We start from the raw sequence: 8,739 nt of genomic DNA, 5'->3' as shown, positions 1-8,739 counted from the left end.
AATTTACCCGATGCTCCCCAGCATGTCGTAAGAGGCGACTGACGGATTCTGTTTCTCCTTTTACCCTTGTTAAGTGTTTCTTGTATAGAATATAGTCCATGTTTGCAAAGATTTTAGTCAAGCAGTATGTAAGAAATGTTAAGTCCTTTGTACTGGAAACTTGCATTCTCCCAGTAAGGTCATATATTGTACTACGTTGCTAGCCCCTGGAGCAAATTTTTGATTAGTGCTTTTGTGAACAAGAAACAATTGACAAGTGGCTCTATCCCATCTCCCCCCCATTCCCCGTCGCGATATAACCTTCGTGGTTGAAAACGACGTTAAACACCAAATAAAGAAAGAAAGGAAGGTAGTCTTAAAATGGAGGTAAGTTTATAGACATTATGAACAGAGGGTCTGAAAAAGTAAGGTCTTATTAACAGGGGACCGGTAAGGCGTCCGCCCCGTCATCGGGAGGTCGTGGATTCGAACCCTGGCCGGGTCATACCTAAGACTTTAAAATGGGCAATCTAGTGGCTGCTCCGCCTGGCGTCTGGCATTATAGGGTTAGTGCTTGGACTGGTTGGTCCGGTGTCAGAATAATGTGACTGGGTGAGACACGAAGCCTGTGCTGCGACTTCTGTCTTGTGTGTGGCGCACGTTATATGTCAAAGCAGCACCGCCCTGATATGGCTCTTCGTGGTCGGCTGGGCGTTAAGCAAACAAACAAACAAACAAATTAACAGGGGGAAGGTCTTGAAACGCGCGGTTTTAACAAGGGGCTTCTAGTGTTCCTCATTTGTTGAAAGGTGAGTCATATACGCATTTGCTTTCTTGTTCTTGTACTAAACATGATATTACAGGGCTACTGATCATAAATATTCATAGCTAACCACATTGATGTTTTTTCTTCTCATTTTTGTATTCTGTCATGTTGCTTTAAAAATGTGGTGTGTTGACTTGTTTATTACTAAACTAGTTTTGAAATTGCTAGTGTGAGTTACCGTTTTCATAGTTATGCCACATTTTGGTCTCTTTTGTGCATGCTGGCGTGCACAATTTTGTGTGTGTGTTTTATTTTATTTTTTTATTTATTAAAACATTGCATTCTGTGTGCACTACTGTAAGCACAAACACAGCTGACAAACGAACACAGCACAAAGAAACAAAGTAAATGGACCTAAGTTCATGTGATATATCATAAATTAATATGTAAGCGCCTAGGGCTATATCTAGATTAGGCGCATCAAAATGATCACAATAATAATAATAATATCACTTTGAGGGTTGCATATCACAGTGGCATCATTTGCCTTGTCCCTCATTTACACAGCACATTAACACTTTCTACCCCGCCTATGTTGACCAATGTTTTATTAGCCGAGACCAGCTGTGCTGCAGCAGGTCACTCAAAATTGTAGTAACTGTGTATCAACGCGCTGGAATGCAGGCGTTAGATGGACGTAACAGGAAGCGACTGAAGCAAACGGTCTGAGCGGATATATCCGTACCTGGTCAGATAGAGCCATGTGAGTGGGTATGGATATATCCGTACCTGGAAGACAATGAGTTAACATTGTAGCAAGTCTTTGCTTTGCAGTACATACAGTTAAAGCTGTGAGTTACTGGGTGTTAATAGAGCCTTATATTAACTGTTGTACACATCATTTATTCTTCTTCTTCGGCGTTCGTTGGCTGAAACTCCCACGTACACTCGTGTTTTTGCACGAGTGGAATTTTACGTGTATAACCCACCAAACTCTGACATTGGTTACAGGATCTTTTTCGTGCGCACTTGGTCTTGTGCTTGCGTGTACACACGAAGAAGGATACTTAGCCACTGGCAGGTCTGCATATAAGTTGACCTGGGAGATCGCATCGTTTAGTTTTCCGCACAAAAAGATATGACTTTTGGACAGGCATGTGCTTGTTGTAAGACAAATCTGTTGCTCATCTCTTCCGGATTTGTAAAAAGTTCTAGCTCATTTTTATTTTATTTTCAAAAAAGGAATGCTCATATTTTTTGATGGTCAGGGTCATTTTATTTTTATTTAAATTTTCCAAAGATTTACCTCTTTATTATTGTCAGGATTTTTAGTGATTGTCAGATTGTCTAATCTTCTTCACAGATCTGTAATACATGCTGTTTGTTTATTCTATCTGTTCTGAAATATGATCACTTTGTTGTCTTATTTCACCAAAGATGAACTTTTTTGTTTGTCTTTTTGAGACTCTAAGCAATATACTCATAGAAAGCTGAACAGGTGTTTTTGTTAATTTTTTCTTATTTTGTTTTGTTATTCAGTCATTTTCAGTTTCATTTATTTGCTTTGATAAGGAATATGTATATTCCATGTGTGATGTTTTGTGTCTGATGGCAGAAATTTTGATTTTTTGGCATACTGTAGTAAACAAATTAAAGCATTCTGCTTTTGGATTTAAGAGAAAAAGGAACGTTGACTGTTTGCTGCAGGACATTGAATGACGGATGCTATATCACTGACACGCACCTGCGTTTAGCTGAATATTTTTCACTGTGTGCATTGAAGCATTAGGCATGTTTATCTTGATGTTTATCCGTCTTGTTCAGCTGTTGTCTGTCTGTCGGTCTGTCTCTCCCTCACAGTCTATCAGCCTCTCTACCTGCAACATGATCATATTACCAGTAGTATGTTAAGTACTGTTTTTATGTGTGCATATGTGTTCAAGCACCACAGTGTGACTTATAGCATACCGGTAAATCAAAAGTTATGACGTAGGATTTTTTTTTTATTTGTTTACAAAACTTGAGGGCATTATAACATGTTTATGCTTGGTTCAGGTCTTATTTGTGTGTATAACAACATCTTGAAGCATTATTTTTGTATGAAATTATCAACTTTTTGTTTCACCTTTTATTTATTTATCTTTTTCTCAGCGCTTGTTCTGTCTGGTCTTAGTTTGAAGAAATTATTTTATATTTTAAGAGGTGGTTTTTGGCTCACGTAAGTGTAGCCTATGCGATGCTAACTTTTGTCTGTCTGTGCGTATGTATGTATGTGGTAGAAACTCTAACATTTGAAGACGTCACATTACATTGACGTCACATTATGACGTAAGAGGGTTTGACGTCACGCGAAGGAATACTGAAAGTCTCGGTCATTGTTTTTTTTAGCGGGCCGAGACTAGTTGGCAGTCGTGTCCCTGTAAGTAGGCTACATGCAGACAGACAGATCTAGATCTAGTGTCTCGCTTTCTTGCACAGTTTCTGTGTGTGTGTGTGTGTGTGTGTGTGTGTGTGTGTGTGTGTGTGCGTGTGTGACGGAGTGATTGAGTTTGTGTTACTGTTTGTCGATTTCTTACGTGAGCCTTGAAGGCTTCGCCTCTTGTTTTCAGATATAAAGGTTGCTAAAAAATGCTATACTAAAAGAGAAGGCATGAAAGGAAGAAAACTAACATGAGATGAGTGCAAACAACAATTAGTCACAAACACATCTTCTTCCCTGCTGGTAAAAGTGTAGGTCGTCTTCTTCTTCTTCGTTCATGGGCTTAGACTCCCACGTTCACTCATGTTTTTAGCACGAGTGGAGTTTTACATGTATGACCGTTTTTACCCCGCCATTCAGGCAGCCACACGCCGATTTCAGGGGAGGCATGCTGGGTATTTTCGTGTTTCTATAACCCACCGAACTCTGACATGGATAATACAGGATCTTTTCCAGGCGCACTTGGTCTTGTGCTTGCGTGTACACACGAAGGGGGTTAAGTCACTAGCAGGTCTACACATAAGTTGACATGGGAGATCGGAAAAATGTGTAGGTGAAACCCCCCGCGGGTTAGGGGGAAGAATTTACCCGATGCTCCCCAGCATGTCGTAAGAGGCGACTAACGGATTCCGTTTCTCCTTTTACCCTTGTTAAGTGTTTCTTGTATAGAAAATAGTCAATTTTTGTAAAGATTTTAGTCAAGCAGTATATGTAAGAAATGTTAAGTCCTTTGTACTGGAAACTTGCATTCTCCCAGTTAGGTAATATATTGTACTACGTTGCAAGCCCCTGGAGCAAATTTTTGATTAGTGCTTTTGTGAACAAGAAACAATTGACAAGTGGCTCTATTCCCTCTCTCCCCTTTCCCGGTCGCGATATAACCTTTGTGGTTGAAAACGACGTTAAACACCAAATAAAGAAAAGAAAGTGTAGGTGAATTGTTAAGTTAGAATATCCAAAGGTAGAACAGAAAGCAATGTCATTAGTAGTGTGTATAACGTCCTGATAAAGTGCTGTTCAGTGGAACACCCATTTCAGATCTTCCAACTATCTGGGAATATCAGGTCTTTAAAGGCCCAGTGCAGCTCACAGCCTTCGTTTTGCGTTTTTGTTGCAGCTGAGTGCATTTACATGCATTCAAAAATCATCCTTTGGTAGTAAAACAAACCCAAAACTACCTAACGACGACATCTGTGAAGCTCGACAGTTTCTTGTTCACACGAGTGCATAAATTAACCTAGTTATTACGTGGTGTTTGATCAGAGTTCGATTCAACTGAGTGATTCCGGCCTCCATTTTGTTTTACACAAACTCATGATGACGTCTGACATAGTTTGCTAGTGACGTATCTTTTTGTGCATGATGTGGTGATCTACCTGATCTAAATTTAGATCCAAAAATAGGCCAAGACCGGCCGAGGCCGAGTACGAAATTTATTCGAAAAAAAAATCGCAGTTCTTGACTCTTTGGGTGCAAGTCAATGAAACTTGGTAGTTCTTCTAACGGATAGCTGCCTGAGGTATGACTAAAAGCCCCAGGGGCTCTGTGCACCTGGATTTGACAAGTTCAGTACCTTTAAAGGGGGAGTATTCAAATGGAGGTTAGTTTACAGACATTAAGTACGGAAGATCAGAAAAAGTGGGGTGTTGCACTGTAGTATGTCTCCAGAATTGATGTGATAATTTAAAATTGTGTCCTTAACTTTTCCTCCTTTGGGGGACCAGACATGATGCAAGTTGGATGATGTTTTCTTCTTCTCATGAGTCTCATGTCATGATTTGCTCTAGCCTAGCTCCCTGTCGGATTTGGGTATTCCAAATTTTCTTGTATTGACGAGGACAATAAAACTTCTTGTATCTTGATCATTGATGAGTGGGTAAAAATGACATTCAGCAAGGCCTTGCTCAAATAGTACCTGCAGCTTGTGATAGCAAGATCTAGATCAGCACTTTTCAGGACGTGTATGGGTAACGTCATCAAATCTAGTTTTTACGTCACGCGTTTGCCAAGATCTGCAGTCTTGGTGGGAGCAAAACAACGTATGCATTCGGAACATTGGAGAAAAAAGTGAGTCACGGGTGACGCAATATCTACACGTACACGTACAGGTCTTTGCTACACGTTCGACCATCCAGAACACTGTAATTGAGTGGACAGAGGACACGTACTGTTGTCCCTTCCTTTGTTAATTGTCCCAGTCATGAAAAGTCACTTTTTTCTGGTACCAAGTGTCATTTTTATCTGGAAACCACTGTAGTTGATATCATTTTTTTCTATTTTCAGTTTGTTTGCCCATCTGATGACATGGGGTTCTGGAAAAACCTTTTTAGATATTCATTGATTGAAATAGAAGACAACACTCATAGATAATAAAGAATCTGCATCTAATCAGCATTATTGACCTTCTTATATGATGGTGAATTTCTTATTCATTCAGGGATTTGTATAATGTACAGGATAGTTTTTATTTTATTTTATATGGATCCCTTTGTGTTTTGGAAGGAGTAAATAGAGGTTATTTTGATCCTGCAGGGTAGAATGCTAGAGCGAGATTGACATGAGAATCGTCCTAGTGTTCCTTACATGTAAAACGGGTAATACCATCCCAGTGCCTCCCCCCCGCGGGTTAGGGGGAAGAATTCACCCGATGCTCCCCAGCATGTCGTAAGAGGCGACTAACGGATTCTGTTTCTCCTTTTATCCTTGTTAAGTGTTTCTTGTATAGAATATAGTCAATGTTTGTAAAGATTTTGGTCAAGCAGTATGTAAGAAATGTTAAGTCCTTTGTACTGGAAACTTGCATTCTCCCAGTAAGGTCATATATTGTACTACGTTGCAAGCTCCTGGAGCAATTTTTTGATTAGTGCTTTTGTGAACAAGAAACAATTGACAAGTGGCTCTATCCCATCTCCCCCCTTTCCCCGTCGCGATATAACCTTCGTGGTTGAAAACGACGTTAAACACCAAATAAAGAAAGATCCCAGTGCCTCCTCTTATAGCTTAATTTTAAGACACTGAATACTGTAACATGATGAAATTGTTGACAAATTTTAAGAGTGTAACAGATGAGTGTTATGAGAATGTTCTGCAGTCAGATTATATTGCCAACGGAGAAACTATGATACTGCTGCCAAAGACAGAATGTCAAACCTCATGCATTCCATTTGTGTATCTTGCTTGGTTTCAAATTACATTTTGGACTGATTTAACAGGGAAGCATTATTTTTTTGTGCTGAAGCATATGTTTAGACCACCGATATTGGAAAATAATGTGTAATATAAATGATATTGTGACTGTATTGCACAATGGAGGTGACTACTATAGATGTACATATTAGCCTATCCTTGCCTTGCCTCTTATACAACTTCAGGGTAATTTATGACATAGTTTACAAAGCACTGTCACCAGGGTTCGTACAGAGTCCTTGAACCCTGGAAAACTCCTTGAAAATGGGAAAACCTTTTCCAGGCCTTGAAAAGTGCTTGAAAATAGAGTTTTGTTAAATAGTCATTGAAAAGTACTTGATTTTTCCAAATTGTTGCCTATACATTTCGTCAGCAGCTTGTCTTATTTAAAAAAAAAATGCCACCCCCTTTTTTTTCGTCGAATGCAGTACACACATTTTGGGAGAATAAAAGATCGAGTGAAAACGAAAGCAGACGAACTAACTATTACTAGTCACCCGTAGTTGCTTCCCTTCCCGGAAGTTGGCAAGGGAAACAAGTTTCTTGGCCATGCTACAGCTGATATTTTGTACTCATGTCCTTGAAAAGCATTTATTTGGTCCTGGAAATGTCCTTGAAAACTCATTGAATTGTATCAGCTCTGCCCTGCAGGAACCCTGTGTCACCAACCACCCTACCCTAGGATCATGGTATAGCCAGACCTGGGAACCCCAATGATTTTGCCGTATTTTGTAAGCATGACTGTCTAGAATACGATCAACACAGTCTGTGGAAAAAAATACCGTGAGAAAAATTCCTAGACTCCTTTTCTTCACAAGCGCATCCCAAAGCTGATCCAGTATAATAATTGACACATGATTAAATATTTTGTCAGTAAACATTGAAAGAAGCATTTGTTTTAAATGTATTGGTAAACTTAATTAACGGTGCAACAGACGCGTGTTGGAATCATGGATGTTAAAATGCTGTGTGGAGCTACGCTCATTTTTCTAAAAATACACCAAGTTTGTTTGAAAATACTCCGAAGTACAAAACAAGGGTTACTGGTCTGTATAGCGCATTTTAGCTGCAGCTGTTTGGTGCTGGTGCGTGAAACTGCTGCATGTGGTCAGAGCTTGTGTAGCAGAAAATGAAAATCATACCAAATAAAATAAACTTCACCAAAACATATTGCGACAAAATTCGCACCAAAATTAAAGCATCAATTCTCAAGTCATTTCATTTAAACTTTTTATGCTATGCCAGTTAAGGCCGTTCACTTGAATTTATGGATCATCTTTCGGTTTAAAGATTTCTTTTACATGGATCACGTGACCGCCACGCTAAGAAGGGTACCCTCAAGAAAGTTGGAATGAAATGACACGGGAATTAATGCTTTAATTTGGGTGCGATATTTGTCGCAAAATATTTTGGGCGAAGTTTAGTTGCAGTGTGAAGGAGATGTACAATAGACAAATTCCGGAAATAACTCTGTCTGGGGTGTATGGGGAATTTACTCTTGTGTTTAGTGAGGCCAGCTTACTAAACGAGCTTCTTGTTGAGGTGCTTCAGACAGATCCCTCGCCAGTGACTGCCCTATACAGGCATGGGAATTGTCCGCGAAATCGCAGATTTCCGCTTAAAGGAAATTACGTTTCAGCGAAAAGAAAAAATTGTCCACAGCAAAAAAAAGGTGAATTAAATTGTATGTATATTATTGTCTCTCTATCCATTATTTGCTTACACGAGAACTATCAAAATATTGGTCTAAAATTCTATTCCTGTCTGGCCGGCCTATTTTCAGAGTTTTTTCTATTTTGTAATTCCCATGCCTGCCTTTTGAAGTTTGACTCAGTTACAGCACGAGTATTCACTTTTTCACAACTCTTACAACCCCGAGTTATTTCCGAACATCGTCTATTAAAGGTCCTTCCCTCGTGCACGCTGGTAATAGCTGCCACAGCTCTGTCCAGACTTTCACATGACAGAAGAGCATCCTTTCAATTCGACACACACACACACATTTAACAGCGTGGTTGTATACTGCACAGACTGGGAATATTTTGCTGTTTTGGCTTATCAGATTGACATAGGTGTCATTCACTTCAACACAATCCCACTCCACACAAGAAGCAGCCAGGTTTTGACTTGTGTTTAAGTTAAAGAATGTTGTTATTCTGTGTGAAATCCTGATGCGATCAGACATGGTGAACACATGACATGATTTTAGGCTGTCAGCTTTCAGTTATTTTGTGTGTGCATGCATGTTTGTGTGCGCGTGTGTGTGTGTAATGGGATTTCTTTTGGGACAGGAAATGATGTCGCTTGATGCAGGGTGGTACATAATTTA

Source organism: Littorina saxatilis, linkage group LG10 (genome assembly GCF_037325665.1).
Source record: "Littorina saxatilis isolate snail1 linkage group LG10, US_GU_Lsax_2.0, whole genome shotgun sequence".
Taxonomy (NCBI): domain Eukaryota; kingdom Metazoa; phylum Mollusca; class Gastropoda; order Littorinimorpha; family Littorinidae; genus Littorina; species Littorina saxatilis.
Note: the sequence above shows the minus strand (reverse complement) of the source record.